Source organism: Cyprinodon tularosa, unplaced genomic scaffold (genome assembly GCF_016077235.1).
Source record: "Cyprinodon tularosa strain WSP-4 unplaced genomic scaffold, ASM1607723v1 ctg87, whole genome shotgun sequence".
NCBI lineage: Eukaryota > Metazoa > Chordata > Actinopteri > Cyprinodontiformes > Cyprinodontidae > Cyprinodon > Cyprinodon tularosa.
Genome location: NW_024039640.1, coordinates 1,863,457 through 1,880,157, shown reverse-complemented (window position 1 = coordinate 1,880,157; position 16,701 = coordinate 1,863,457). Strand labels below are relative to the sequence as shown.

The 16,701-nt window shown below is 38.0% G+C and overlaps 1 protein-coding gene across 3 annotated transcripts in view; it reads right to left on the bottom strand.

Annotated features, from left to right (window-relative positions):
* LOC119775395 (limbic system associated membrane protein) overlaps nucleotides 1–16,701 on the bottom strand; it is a 747,266-nt gene that overhangs the window by 8,641 nt on the left and 721,924 nt on the right. The gene's annotated exons all lie outside the window — the stretch shown is intronic.

The following is a 16,701-nucleotide window of genomic DNA, read 5'->3' as shown; positions in this document are numbered from 1 at the left end:
AAATCAGAGGCGTGAGGTCAGTCAAGTATGTAGGTGAAAATAACACGAACGAACTGATTTAGTGATCCTGCTGTTCAGCTCCTCTCCTGAAAACACATTTTATGGCAGTATTGAACTGGTTTCTGTCTATTTTACACCAAAAACATTTAATAAAAATCTTTTTTGAATTTATTTCTATTCTCTGTAATATAAAATATATTTAGCAGGAAAGTAAAGCTCAAGCTTTCTCCAATCAGCTTTATTGAATGAGAGGAAAGATTTATTTGAAAAAAAAAAAAAAAAAACATTCAATAACTTCATTTCTGTTTTCCATTAGCTGGGCTTTGATGCAAGCAAAAAAATTTAACAACAGCAGAGGTCAGAAATGTTTCCGGAAACTTATTTTTGAACCATTTCCATCAACAGATTGATTGAATATCTGAATTTTGTAAGGAACAGCAACATTCCTTTCAGATTATTTTCTTTTCATCTTTAATGCAAAACATTTCAAACAGGCAAACCTGCAGTTTGAAAACTTTAATTGTTTGCAGTCAAATGTCCTTGAGAGGGAAACATCCGTTTTATCCCATTCACTCTATGCTGCAAGATTCCAACACTTTTCCACCTATATGACGATTATAAACCATATTTATAGCAGTTAAACTTGATCACAGTTTCTCAGTAGAACCACAAACTTAAATGAGTTCCAGGGATCTTGTGTTGATCTGCTGTGTTTCTTGTTTTTTCAGGATGCTTTTTGTTCCCCAAATTTACCAACATGTGAGGCCTTCACAGAAGAGCTGACATTAAAATTGCACACATCTACCTGTCCACCATATTTAAGAAACTTCTAAAGGTAGGGAGGTAAATATAAATGCAAACAACAGTTTAAAGAACAAATGAAGTTTGTTAAATGTAATACTTGAAAGTTCTGCTATTGCACACTGGGACCTACTGTTATTATGGTTCTTCCCCTATAGACTTTTTGTGTTTTCAGTTATTTAAGTCATTCTGCTTTGTTTGCCGTTAGTTTCTTTTCCTTTTTGTGTTATATTTAGACAGTTGTTAGAGTTATTGAATGATAATTATAAAATTATTGTGTGGGCATATGAAACATTTAAGAAAAATTATGCTACATTTCTGTCCTGTGATTCAATCAGAAGGGTTATAAACTTTTTTGACCTGCATCCAGTAGGTCATGAGGCAGAGTCACACGTTTGTGTGACTTCCATCCAGCCAGATGATTATGACCTGCATCCTGCCAGATAATCATTATTGGGTTTTCTGTTTAAGACCCGCCCTATTATGTTGTAAACTGTAAATAAAAGGCTTTCCTGTGAAGGGATCTGTGAGAAAAAGTGCTGGTTGGGAGCCAGCAGTCTTTCTCCCCTGTGCAGAGGTTGACGTTACAAATCCCTGTCTGTGTTTGATAATTTCGTCCTCTTAAACTTTTAAACTCACATTTCTCTGGATTTAAACCCAACAGCAGTGTTGCTGTTACTGTTGCTCTCTAGTGCCTGTCTCCTTTCCCCTAGCTCCCTTCTAGCTACTTATTTCCACACCTGCTCCCTATCAGCTGATTAACCTATTCTTTGTTCTGCCCCCCATATATACACCTCCTGTGCAGCTGTGCTGGTTTCTCATTGTTACTTTGCTCCTCGTGTCTGTTTTCCCGTACTTCTCCATTTGTTTTTGGAATGATGGTTCTGTTGATTTTGCACCTTTATTAAAACTCATCTCTACCTCCTTATAGCCTATCTGCATTTGGTTTTCAACTAAAAATGACCATACCTTGATAACTGCGGCACAAACGGGAGAAGCAGAGCAATCCCTGTGGTGGATGAAGGGGGGCAAAACCTTACTGTCTGAACTGTGACTCAGAGATTCTCTGTTGCTGCTGTGGTGGTTCTCATGCCGACCATCGATACATTTCTAAACAACACTTGATAAACTAAAAATGTACCTTTAAAATAAAGTTTTTTTTTAAATAGACTGACAAAAAACTAATGCCAAATCAGTATATTAGACTGGATATCTGATTCTGATTTGCTTTTATCCTATAACAAGGCATTTGCTATTCACTTTTAAAATTGAGAATTTTAATTGATCGACTATAATTTCCCATTATAATAAAATGGTTTAATTTATTGTCAGCCCCTAAATAAACCACCGCCGCCCAGAGTAGAGCTGCTGTCATCAGTTCTCCTTACTTACATCACATCACTGGATAAAATCAGATGCAGTAACTCCTTTTTAACCCCAGGGTGGCACCAAACAGGCGATTTCAGACAAGATTTCAACAAATTTACAGTAAGTTGTCAAAATGATACCTTGGACATATAGACTGCCCTGTTTCACTACTTTTTTTAATTAAAACTGTTTAATAGCTAAACAAACGTTTATTTAGGGGTAATTAGTCCTTTCAGATGTCTATTTCTTATATGTGTCTTATTTGACAAAATGTAAAAAGGTTAATTGCCACCAACATTTTTGCAGAGCACTAAATGTCAGCCCTGAGTCCAGTTTACAGCCACTCAACAGCTCAAAATGTCTCAAAGTGTATAACTCACTGATAAACAGTCTGTTCACAATCAAGATATATAAAAAAATAACATCTTTTGATGACAAGATGCTTATGGTTCCCCTCATTCTCGGCTCATCGAAGCCTTTCACATCTCTAACGAGGTGCAGTTCATTTCAGGCGCCTCCACTTAATCCTGCTTAAGCCTGGGTAATTACTAATCGGAATCTGAGCAGGGGAGCAAAACATTTGTGCTGACACATGCTCGACTGATAGAAAGTATTAGCATAAAAAGGGAAACCCACATGATACACACAGGGGAGCGGGGGAACTTGATAAAAAGCTGAGGCCCATTTCTGGGGGGACACCTTGGGAACGGAGCCGGCGAATGCGTCTGTTTGAAAGTAAAGAAGAGAGACCGAGGAGAGGCCAAGCACACCAGCTTTGCCCCCCCACTTCATCTAAAAGCAAACCTCTTTGCTGCAAAGATAAGGCAGGCAACAGCGGAAGATGTAGGCTGCGGTGCTTTTTCATGAGAAGTGACTGCACTATTAAAAAGGCCTTTCTGCCCACTGAGGAAACCAGATAATACCCAGAGCTGAGAGCAAACAGCTGCTTTCACAATAGATTACAGTAGATGATGGTGATGCTGCAGCGACTGAGTAAACTGACCTAAAGAAGTTGAATAACCTTTTTTTTTCGGTCTCAGATTGTTTTGTTGGCATTAGTGATGCAATGGTTAGTTATTTAACAGCCTAAATCTGCTGCTTGAAAGGCAGGAAACTGAGCGTATTTAAAAAGCTTAATGTTGTTTGTAACTTTCCCCAACAGCATTCAAAACACATCCTTGAATATATTCTCTTATGCCTGCCAGGTTCTTAATCTGGAGCAACAGCATGGGGCAGCTAATCAGAAAAGTTGGCAGAAACTGTTTTCTTTGTCTTATCTTTGAGGAGCGCTTTAAATTCTCTCTTCATAAATTAATATCTTCCTCAACAGGAAGAGGGCAGCAGAGCTCTACTTCCAGCCTTTTCCGCCTGCTTCACAGAACCACTATGCAACATTAAACCTCAGAGCGAAATTATTTGACCTCTCAATTTAGCTGAGGGCACGCGGTGTGAACGGTGGACCGCATTCTTGGGCCGGTGCAGATAAAACACCAGAGCAAATCATCAGATGGATAGATTTGATTGTTTGGCGCGGAGGAGCATCAAAAGTAGGTTATCACTGCCAGGAAATTTGACAGGCCTGTTATGATTCAAAGCTGATGATAAATGTAATCAAGTGGAGAGTCCTGCTGAGACTCGTAACCCAGGGATGATTGAAAACGCTCCGTGGGCAGTGACAGCCGTGAATCAGCTGACAAAACAACAAATGTGTCTGTCTGTCACATTAGCTGACAGCTGTATTTGAAAATTCCTCAGGTCAGAAGTGTGGCTCCCACAAGAAAGGCTTTGCCTTAAGTTTTCTTACAAATAAATTCTGCTGTTTACTCGGAAACCCCTGAATAGAAATTAATTGCCTTAAGAAGTTGATCCAAAGCATAAAGAGTCCACCTATGAGGGCTCACCTGTTGACACGTTGTTCTGCAGAAATGTGACTTTTAGAATAAGTAATTGAAAGAAAAGTCACAAGAAATCATATTATACAGTTTTCTGGAACCATGTAAAGGAAGTTGCAACCCTATGGGCAGGCTATTCTGGCCAGAAGAGACCAAAATTAGACGTATACAAACCCCTATAGCCCTGATTTAATAAGATTTCAAATAGGGGGCGCCATATTCCATGTGCAAATAGTTGACATGTTGCTGATGATCTACTAACTCTGTGTGAGTGACTGATAACAGGCTGTATTTACCTCCACCACCTCCTTCACAATCCCTGCTTAGTTCAAAACATTGCAAACCCATAGACCCAAAATATTCTAATACAACATAACTGTGCTCAGTATGGAGCCTGTAAATGATCATTGAAGGAGAAAAAAATATATATATATGTTGTTCAAAAGATAGGAAAGTTCAAATTTGAATACAAGACAGTTTGCATGTTTTAATGCTTCTTTAAAGGCTCCATGTTAGTTTGCAAAGAAAGAAGACAACATTAAGTTCAGTCATGGTGTTTTTTGTTTTGGTTTAACAGCATAAGAATTGTCCTCAGTCCTGCAGCATTACTCTATCTCATACAGGCCATACAGCAGACAACTACAGTATTATCTGCACCACCTTTTCTGGGCTATATAATCCTCCTCAGTGCTCCTCAGTGGATGCTGCCCTGCATCCAGACATAACAGTGTTGTGCTGTGATGTGATTGTGTACAGGAACTGCAATCCTGCAAGTAAAAACATGGCATTGCTGGATAGATTATAGGTCTTTTGTTCTTATTTACTAGATGTTCATAAGCACAAAAACTCATCTTGTCTGTCACTTCATCTATGCCTCCTTCAAATGACAACTGTTACTAATATTTTTGTGTGCAAGTTGCAAAATTTAGACACACAAACTGCACCTGTACAAGGTTTCAGGTTTGATTTCACCTGATAAAATATTTTAATATACCTGAAATTAAGCTAATACTAGGGTCAACATTTACCATAGGATTGCTTTGATATAAGTGAATGAAAACTGAGCATTATCAGGACCTTTTAGTCCTCTATTATACCACAGAAAAATCAGTTTAAACCTAGATAACAAACGGCTTTTTGTGGCAGTGGGAACAGCTAAATGATCCGTGTCTACCCGGGTCAAATGACTCGGCAAGCGACCCACGTTAAAATCGCCTCAGCTCTGTTTGCTGTTGGAAAACTAGACCCGGATTGACCCGCTAATTTACGTGACATCACAGAACGCAACGTACGGTCATCAACGCACCACGCCAGACGCTTCTGATCTAACAAGCCTAAACGACTGTTTACATTCGAGAAACATGGTGCAGCACTGGTGGGAGGGATTCGGACTGTTAAAAGAGGAAAACAATAAAGCACACTGACTATGCCCTGGCTTCCTTACATGTTGCTCTCCATTGTTTACTTTAGTGTTCATTGTAGCACTGGTGACATCATCAAAGCTAACCCAGCGTGATGGTTTCACCAGACACGCAGCTTCCAGCCAGGGGGTTAGAACCAAGGAAGCCAAATTCCGGTTGTAAGCTGGTTGACCCAAGTTTGAAAAACAAACCCCGTATTTTCAGTGGGATAGAGGCTTTACAAGTTTATCGGGTAATTTAGATATAGGAATGTGTGCATGCACTATATCAGAGCAACATCTAAAAGTTGAAAGACTCTGGGCCTCTTGGATTGATGTTTTAAAGGGTAAAAAAACTTTAGAGTCGAGAAAGACAGAAAGAGCCTTAACACAAGAGCAGTGGTTTATAAAAACATGTTCATATGTTACAATTGTCCAGTCAAAGCCAAGATCCAATAGGAAACCTATGGCAGGACTTGAGAATTGCCATTTATAGATTATCCCTATTGAGTCTGGCTGAGTTTGTGAACTGTCTAAACATTCAATTGTCTGTAGATGTGTGAGAATTATGAAGACATGCAGTAGTAGGTCTTTAAATCCTGCAGAAAAGTAATGGCTGAGAGCTGCTACTAATGTATTCCAGATACATTCCACATATTGGTGGAACCAACTACCAGTTTTAGTCTGTGAGGCAGACACCCTGTCTACTTTTAAGGCTAGGCTTAAAACTTTCCTTTTTGATAAAGCTTATAGTTAGAGTGGCTCAGGTTATCCTGAGCTCTCTCTATTGTTATGCTGCTATAGGTTTAGACTTCTGGAGGACATAGGGACCCCCATTTCATCATTTTACTTCATTCTCTCTCTATTCTCCTATTCTGCAGAATCTGTTAGTTAAATCTTTAACTTTATGCTCTCTCTGCTTTTTCTCAGAGTAGCTTTGCCTCGTCTGTTCCTGTTTGGCTGTGACGCCATCCTGGAAAGAAACATCAGCTGTGCTGCTTCCATCAACACCCTTGTTTATAGATGCTGGAGATCGGCCTGTTTTTCAGTGTGGTCCTGTTTCTCTAACCGTGACTGGCTGGATGTGGGCTGGATGTGGGACGGGGCCGCCTTTTACAGCTGCTTTTTGTGTCTCTGCTTCTGTCTCCTTGAACCCCAGTCGGCCTCAGCAGATGGCCGCTCACACTGAGCCTGGTTCTGCTGGAGGTTTCTTCCTGTTAAAAGGGAGTTTTTCCTCTCCACTGTCGCTATAAGCATGCTTAGTGTGAGGGATTGTATTTGAGTCAATGAGTCAATGCAATCAACTGGTTTTCCTTAAATAAAAAACTTTGAATCAATTTGACTGTATGATCTGGCTGAACTGTAAAGTGCCTTGAGATGACATGTGTTGTGAATTGGCGCTATAGAAATAAACTGAATTGAGAAATTGAGAATTTAAGATTTGTAACTTTAAAATTTTTTTTTTAACCATGCATCATTTTTCCATCCAATGAGGTTCATGGGTTTAAGTATGAATGAGCAATCACTTACAACTTGCCGATTTAAGATGATGATCAGTCTACTGAGGTAAACCAATTATGTATCTGCTGTGGGCTCTCAGATCCTTGTAGGGTGGGAGATGCTGTGCAGTCATGATTCATTTCTGTTTCAAAGCACAAGCTTGGCCTCATCGCTAAGGGGGGTCCATGACTTTGTGTGAGACAAACTGAAGGCGGGAATGCGCACAGACACAGGTGAGTAAAGCCTCTCTGCTCAGCGCTTAGCACACCACTGTTTGCTCATGAGCTTGTGCCGAGCAGCTTGTTTCAACTCAGGAGTGTTTGCTCCGCTGGCTGGGTTTCTTTTAACAGGTGAGGGAGAAACTTTCTTAAATCACTTTATCAATGGAGAAAATAGTCTCTTTGAGTCATGTTTGGAGAGAAAGACATTTTAATTCCATTATCTTTAAATAACCAATAAAGAAGAATCTAGGAAAAGAGAAAAAATAGGCTTTTTGTGATTAACCCAGAAGTGAAATCTGTTTAATTAAGTTTAAGAGTTAAAGAGAAACAATCCCTGGCAATTATAGAAAGACCTTGATAATATAATCAGGCTACAGTAATTAAAATATGACAGCTTTGTTTGCTTGTAATGTATTAACAGGTATTAAAACAGTTCAACACAACAAGGCTGAGGGGCAGGAGGTTTTGTTAAAACACAGAAATGAAACAGTGGAACAGCTTGATCCATAATTTCCCTCAACTAACTGGGCGGAAATTGTTGTCCTGTGAGTTTTCCAAAATCTTTGTGTCTTTTAGAAAATGAAACTTTCAGTCCTGGTGTCAGAAAAATATTATAGTAATGCATTTTATTTGTTTGATTTTAGACATAAAAAAAACAACAACAAAACAGGTCAAGCGGGCAGAGTGGAATAGAAAGAAAGGAAGTGAAATGATTATGTTGAAAGGTCAAGAGTCTATATGGTAAATAATAACAATACGTTATTAAACCAATAGTGGAGTTAAGGGCAAACTGCTGGTCTCATGTGAATGGATTGTGGAAACCCCTCAGGCCATAAAATAAACAGTGTTTGAATTCAGAGTAAAGTCATACTGCTGGTGACTCTCATGTGCAATGCTGACCCACAGTTGCGGAAAATGATCTTGTTCTAGCAGATAGATACACTTGGTAGGAGTTTACACATATATTCTATAAATTGATGACTAATAAAAATGGCTGGCTGGAACATGGCATCAATATGGAATAGTCTGTATGATGTGCTTGGAGGGAAAAGACATGCAGCGATAGGATGTCAGCGAGTTCAGCTGCACTATCAGGGTACCCCAAGTCAGGGGTTTCCAAACTTTTCTATGGCCGGGGACCCATTTAGCAAACAGGCAATGCTTTGAATACTATAAAAAAAACAATAAACTTTTAGATTAAAAAAATACAATTTTCATCCCTATCTGATTATTATTACAGGTTTTCAACGTACAAATATCAACTAACATTTTTTTCCAACACTGCATCATATTCCCACTGCATAACAACCATTTCAACTAAATCTTGAAAAGAACAGCACAAAAGAAATCACACCTCTTTTGATTATTTGTTTAGTGGGAGGGATGTGCTTAATACCTGTTATTGCCATGCACATCTCATTGATCACTTGTAGGCATGGTCTATGTTTTTCAAATGTGTTTATAGTTAAAAAAGCTAATTCTTACTAAAAGATTATTAAATTGTTGCATAAGGGAAAGGGCATTTCAGTACCAGTGTCAGCTATGGTGGGATAGTCCTCTTGTACATAGTTAGGCAGGGGAAGAGCTTTGCTTTTAATCTCCATGGTTTTTCACGTTAATATGGTATGGCACGTTATTTTAAAATAGTTTGTAAAAAAAATATTATTTAAAAAAATTAATCTATCTTCTGATGCCCTCCTAGCGCCCCCTTTTTTTTCCATCCAGTTTAAAAATAACCACTCCAAGTCCCTGCTAGAGATGAAATTATTTCCTGTGGCTCTTTACACAGTAATACCAAGGAAATGGCACTCTGTCTTTCTAAACAATTATCACATTGGTGCCACCAAAAGCACGTCCAAAGGCTGGTTATGGAAACCATCTGAGATCTCGTTAGGTGTTAAGCAGTGGTGCACACACAGCTGTCTTTGTCCTGATGTTATACACTTGAAACAGTGAACATGTAATCTAATGATATGGTGTTTACTGACTGTTTAATTATCTGACTCAGTCAATTAGGTCTTTGATGTATGGTTTCATCATGCAGCTGACAGGAGTTGGCCAGGGTCGTCTCTTCTTTAGGCCTCCCTGAGAGTGAAAGGATACAGCGATCAAGCCTCAAAAAAAGCAATGATACTGTAAGTATTAAACACTGCCAGTGATTACAATGTATTTAGGAGTCCCCCTCCTTATCTGGTGACCTTAATCCAATGTTTCTATGACTGTTGGACTGTCAACAACTCTGGATAACAACTAACAAAATGGTTCCTACAGCATAAGGCAAGTTAAGTTCAAGAATTTTTAAGACTTTTTAATGCCAATTGAAATAAAAATTTAAGACCAAATTCACAAGAAACACAAGAAAAACCTGCTTGCAACAACTTAACCCAAAGGTTTATTTTAACATAAACCACTGCACTAATGTTTCAAATTTTGAAAAGCTTCCCATACAGGAAGAAAGCTAAAAACACACAAATGACAGATATATTTTAACAATTATTTAACTGAATTCACAAACTTTGTTTTAGCAGGGAACAAAACAAATCAGTTTTAAAGCCACAACATAACCAGCGCTGTCTTTTTTGCAGCTATTTTTCTTTGGATCGATTTCTTAGTATGTTTAATTTGGTGATAAGTGGAGGCGTTGCAGAGACAAGGGTGGAACTAAACTGAGAAATACCGGCTGTTTCTCTGTAACTCAATTTTGATGCTTTGTGTTTCGTGCTTCGCATGTGCGACTCCACTGCCTTAATTCCCATCTTTCCGAGCTTGAATCGCTTCTTGCACAGAATCCACTGTGAAAAAACCTAGGAAAGACTGATTTAAGACATTTTAATACCAATTAAGGCCTTAGGTTTATTTTGAAAAATTCAATGCCTTTTAAGACTTTTTAAGGACCCGCGGGAACCCTGTAACACCATCCTACAGAGGAGCCTCATGGAAGTTGATACTGTTCTACCGACAGTCCTGCTCTTTCAGACATCCCTTAATCATTGTCGTTGATAAGACTTTAAACATAGATGGATAGAGAGTAAATGGAGAGCTTTGCTTCTTTGGCAGGATTCCTCCTCCATCACATCAGACCACAATTCTGCAGACAAGGCTCTAATCCTTCGGTCTTATTACTGCTCCATCATACCATCAGCAATCAATGAAACACTTAAAGTGTTGTGATTCAGACAGACACTGACCACAGACATAATTAAAAAACATACTCTAGCTGACCAAACCTACATGCTGGCAGTTCACACCATTTTAGCACAAACTCATTCTCTGAATTAAGAGTTACATCATCTTTAAAAGCAGATACAAAAAGCACTGTAATAAATTTTCTTATTAGGACGCTAAATAAAGAAGATATCAACATGCAAAAATATTAGAACGGAAAAAAGTACATGTTGATGTATTAATAAAGAAAATAAATAAATAAAAAATAACACACTCGGTGCCTAACATTGTGTACATTGAGTACAAAATCCTAAAGGCCTGTAGATTTTAGTGAAGCCGAAGCTCATTTTACAACTTCTAAGAAAATGCACTGTATGCTTTGGGTGACAAGAAAGTGTGGTAAGTAGTTACTGAGAATGAAACTGCATTACTTGGCTTGTCAGGCGGAAAGATTTTGTTTTGTTATTGTGCAAGTTGTGCACAAATCTTTCAACAACTCCAGTATCTTCGATAACAGCATGGCTTTATGCATGCTTTAACGTTTCAGCGGAAAGATGATGCCACAGGCAAATACTTTTATAGAGTTTTTGCTACTGTATAATAATGCCTAGATAGTTCCTATTTCTATATATTACAGCTGCTGTTCAGTTGGATCAGGATCGGCTTTAAGGATTCAGAACATCGTTCCAAGCAGATTATTATGCAGGAGAGAAGCGGCACACATCCTGAAAGTGTTTGAAGTTGGGAATTGGTAAGGTTAATTTCTCAGCTCAGATTAATGACTAATACAAGTCTGGCTTTGACCAACATGACTGACAGGTGGAGGATAACAGAGTAGTCATGACAACCATGTTAAAGAGAAACCAGTTCTTAACTGAAGGACTTAATTGGCAAAGTAATCAACATGATTTCTGAAAACCTGCATTATGTTTTAAGCTGAGTTGAGCTGATTAATTTTTTTACTGGCTGTTCAGCTCCGTTAAAAGCACTGGTAGCTTCTAGAAGTTGTCAAAACTAGCAGATTTGTGGAGTGACAGTTCCTGGAGTTCTTAAATTCCTCAGTAGTTATGGGCACCTTGCTTAATAACATTGTTGCTTGTTGTTTAAATGCCTTTTTTGTGTAAAAAAAAAATAATAATAGTACTGCACATCTACATTTGGAATTTTGTTCTCTATGTGTAATACATCGATGTAATCTATGAAGTTTACTTTCTGATATGGGTGTAAAAAATATTGAACTTTATTTGATAATTATATCTATGAAGATGAAACTGGTTGTAGAGATATTCTGTTCTGTAAAATGCTATCAGCAGGGATCAGATTTAGATAAATACCGGCGGCTAAAATCTTTAATAATAAATATTTTTTAGAGAGTGTGGAAAAGGCAAGACCAAACCTTTAAACACACACAAAAAAAATCACCATGTAAAATTTAAAGCTAATGTAGGTGGTGGCGGCCTAGTGGCTGGGGCATAGGGCTTTGAATCCTGAGATTGTGAGTTCGATCCCCAACTCCCACAGACTGCCACTCTGGGTCCCTGAGCAAGACCCTTAACCTCACACTGCTCCCCGGGCGCCTCACAATGGCAGCCCACTGCTCCCCAAGGGGATGGGTTAAATGCAGAGAAGTAATTTCCCTCTGGGATTATTAGAGTACGTAAAATCAAAATCAAATTAAAATCAAATCAAAAATAGACATAGAGGAATCTAAAAGTGGACCTGTTCTTTTGTTTTTTTGTTTGCTTTTTTAATGAGCTTAATCATATTACAAACATTGCATAGGTATCAGTAAAGGTGTCTGTGGACACAGAGTTTTAGCAAGTCTTTAATGATTTCTATTTGGATTACCTTAAGTTTTTGTTTTTTAAGTGCATTTTAGTTTTATTCCAAAAAAAACCAACAAACAAAAAAAAAAAAACCCTGTACTTTGTTTTCTAGTTCGAAGACGTTTTGCTTGCCATGCAGGAAGCTTTTTCAATTTAAAAAGGCTCATAAAGCCTCCAACTCAACGCTATGTCTTGTTAGGTTTCTGTTGCCGTTATGATTTGCTCCTTGATTTCTAGTGTTTAGTTTTCTTTTCACCATGTTTCTTTATCCTAGTTATTTGATTATTATTTTGTTGTTGTTTTCTTATTAGTTCCTGTCTTCCAGGTTTTCCATTTGTTGTCCTGTGCTGCCCTCTTGTGTCCTCTTTCTCTTGCTCTGTTCTCTTTTCAGCCCTCACCTGTTTTCAATTTCCTCATTAGCCCTCTCCCTGTCTCTGTCCCCTTTAAAAGCCCTTCCTCTTCAGTTCCTTTTTCCTGGATCCTCGTCTAACCTCTCGTCTAACATCTGCCTGCCTTGTCTCGTCTCTCCCTGCTCCTAGAGTTTTGGTTTACCCCTGATGTCTCCTTGTTTCAGGTGCGTTTGTTGTTTTCTGTTGAACTTTGATTCCTGCCCCTGGACCCGTGAACCCACTTTAATTCACCTCTGCCATCTGGTCTCTGCATTTGGGTCCTCCAAACAAACACCGTTTCATGACATGTCTGACATTTTGAACTGAAAAAGCTTCCTGGATGGGAAGCGAAGCTCCTTCAAACTAGGAAACGAAATCCAATGTTTTTCTTAACTTTGTAGGAATGACTATGACCTGGATGACTGAGAATCTTCACCAGCTTTTTAGCTTTACTGTATCATTGACATATCAATTTTTTTCCTTTTTTTAACAAATCCACATAGTTTTATATCTTTCAGTTTGCTTTATGCATTTCTAAGTCTAGATAGCTATTGTCAAGTATCAGGGCTACGTGATTTTAGTGGGATAAAATATTTGAAGGCCATAGAATTAAATAGGAGCAAAATGTACACAGTGGTCTACCTCTATAGAAACACAAAGGGTGTAATAAAAATGTTAAGCGTTAAAATCTATCACTTTTCATTTTCAACAAAGTTTTGACAGCATCATTTAACAGCATTTGAAATGCCAATTTTACCGCTGACCTCTGCGTTCACGAAGCTAAACCAATGAACCACACAAGCTCATGAGCAAGACATCAAACACAAGCTCAGGTTGGAATCAGGTAAAGAAGAGGCAATATGCTACAGTGCATTAACTTTGGTTCCTGCAGAAGATGTATAAAATTAAGAAGCCAACCATGACTAAATAGGATTTTTATGGAGCATTAGGATCATCATCCAAGGGGAAAGAGGAATAACACTTTCCACTGGCAGGGAGGGAGCTAGGTTGCCATGCAGAGGCGCAGAGCTGGGATTCTCTCGGGGACAAAAGCACTGAGATAAATGAAGGTTGCAAAAAAACAGATAATGCAAAAATATTTCAGCAACCATAAATCTTTCCTTTCAGGCTCTGACGTGATAGGCCTATTACTTTGGAGACCAAATTTCTGATAACACTTGTGCCACAGCTCTAATATTTCCTCGCTATCTTTGGTAAACTTTTCCTGCCGTAGCAGTGGGTGGAGGAGAGAAATTACACATCATTGATTTCTTTTTTCATTATTATCCACTGAGGCTGAAGCTTCCCCAGCACACAGACACGGGAGGGGAGTTTGCTGCGAATGAGCAAAATGTTTCAGGTTGCTGTGAGTCAAGTGGTGAATTGAAAAAACTTGGATGTCATTACCTTTGAACATCATTACATTTCAATTCCGCTCCAGTATTTTGCAGACACATGTACGACACTTGAATTGATGGCTTTCCATCGGACATCTGGCTGGTAACACAATCTGCAATATGGCTCGGTACTTGAGGAGCTTGATTTGGGTTTTTTTTCATGGATTTATGAGAAAAGAGATTTTAAGTCGCTGAAATAATTGGTTACAACAAGACAGATGATCTGGCCTTTGTCTCTTTAATAAGGAATGTCAGAAAAATCCACTCCGTCCGAAGTAATAACATTCAATTAAGAGAATAACAGCCAAGCTAGTCCCGAAGTGGGTTATTAGTCATTATTGAACTACAATGGTGATTTCATGATCATTCTACATTACAAAGGGTCCACTGCGGCTCCATTGTCACATAAGATTTGAGGAGCAGAAGAAGAAAAACCAGTTATAAGCTAAGGACAAAGAGACAAAAAGATATGTAAGGCTAAAAGAAAAGTAATTAACTTTTTCTGAAATACTTCTACTATATTTTGAAGCTAATGCTGAAACATAATGAGGGAAAGTTATATTAACCTTGAAAACAGCAAAAGTATGTATTTAAAAAAAAGATGTTGCAACACAGGAGGTAGTGTTTGATAAGGTGGTAAATGTTTTACTAGTAAGTATGCTGTGTAACCATTAGAGATGCAAGTTATTGATTAATGAATCAATCTAAAGTTGAATATTCTTATTAATCAGCTCAGGATTAATTGATAGGCATCCATTTTTTTAAACCAGATTTTTCTCTTGTAACAAGAGGGAGTTTTTATAACAGGAAGTGCCTAATATTTTGTTACAATGTTCTGATAAATAAATAATATCATGGTATTTCTACTATTTATTGTGCCAGCTGTATTTAATACTAACTGAATTAGCCAAAAAAAAACGTTTTCTTACACTTTATTGTGAATGTGAATGAATCAAACTAATACATAACCTAACCTATTAGGTTAAAGAATAAAAAAGAAGAATACAATATGTGATTTTCAATGTACAGAGATGTCAAATGATCATGAAAAGACAGGCTATGTTGCTCTTAATTGCCATTTTGCTTAAATGTAATGTGATTTAGCTCTCTGTTTTTAGTGTAATCCAACAATCTGGCTGGAAATAAAATTTTCTATTTTCACCTCCTCGCCTTTCAAGTAAAGTGCAGCATCTGGTGGTGTTGTACCTTGCAGCACAGCTGAATAGGTGCTATTTAGATGATAATTTAAGGAGTTTATTGAGTGCTTAGGAAATGGCTGTGCCCTCTAGTGGATGAGGGTAACAGTACAACCACTAAAAAATGATTAATCAGGGCTGAATGGTAACTCAGTGGGTAGTGCTGTTGCCTTGCATCAAGAAGGTTCTGAGTTTGATTCCCAACCTTTCTTTTTCTTTCTTTCTTTTCCCAACCCAACCTTTCTGCATGGAGTTTGCATGTTCTCCCTGTGCGTGCGTGGGTTCTCTCTGGGTACTCTTCCATCCACAGTCCAAAAACATGATTGTTAGGTTAATTGGCCAATCTAAATTGTCCTTAGGTGTGAGTTTGTAAGTGGATGATTGTCTCTGTGTTGCCCTGTGACAGACTGGCGACCTGTCCAGGGTGTCCCCCGCCTCTCGCCCGTTAACAACTGGAGATAGGTAACAGCCCCACAAAGACCCTGACAAGGACTAAGCAGGAGAAGATGAATGGATAAACCACGAATCGACACTTTAGGTGTATTTATTTATTTGACAGGGAGAGTGTACGTTAAAAAGGCTATTTTTCATCTGTTGTCCTTGGACAAATCTTAAAATTATCTACCTAGAAAACACAACAGCAAGCATTTTACAACTAGAAATACATATATACAAAATAAATAAAAACAGCTACAACTCTTCCAAACTGATTTAAAAATACAGAATAAATGTTCGCTGGACTACAGATTTTAGGTTAATAAAATAGACAAAAAACATTATAACTAAGTCAGTTGTTTGTTTACATCCCCAGTTAGCATCCATAAGAGAGATTTTGTAAATTAATACAAAAATGTTAAAGTTCACTGTAAGTAAAAATTAAAAGATTTAAAATTCAAACTATATAATATTTTATGTATCTCTAGGGAAGACAGTCAAAGATTTAAAGTTCTTTCTAAAAAAACAAAACAAAATAAACGTATCTTTTAACAAAAGAAAGGTATGTATAGATGGATTGATAGACGGATAGACTGATATATTTTAGACTTAATTGAGGTAGGAGGACCTACTTCATTGAAGATGATCAATACTTTTAAATAGTCCAGATTCTAAAGGGATTGACCCAGCAGGTAGTGCTTCTTCCAACAACATCTCTCCCTATCAACCTCCTAAAAACATTCTGCAAAGCTGTAATTGGCAGCGTGTCATGTGCTGCATCTCAGCACGGTACTCCAGCTGCAGTATCACAGGATCGAGATCCCAACAGAGGAAAGCGATGGGATTTAAAGTGTAAGGGATCTATCCTCTGTCCAGGTTCTGTATCAGACTGCCAAACTCAGAAGCAGAACCAGCAGCTTCCTACACATCTTTCTGTGAGGTAAAGTTAAAATACCAATCTGCTGTTAACATACGTTTTATCAATCTAATTAATTTTCACTCTGATCGGCTTAAAAGCCCAGGGAAATACTGTCTCTTATTTTTGTTCTAAATGATATGAAATATATGATGAATTCAAACTAATTTGATTTAGATAACCTAATGTAGGTTGG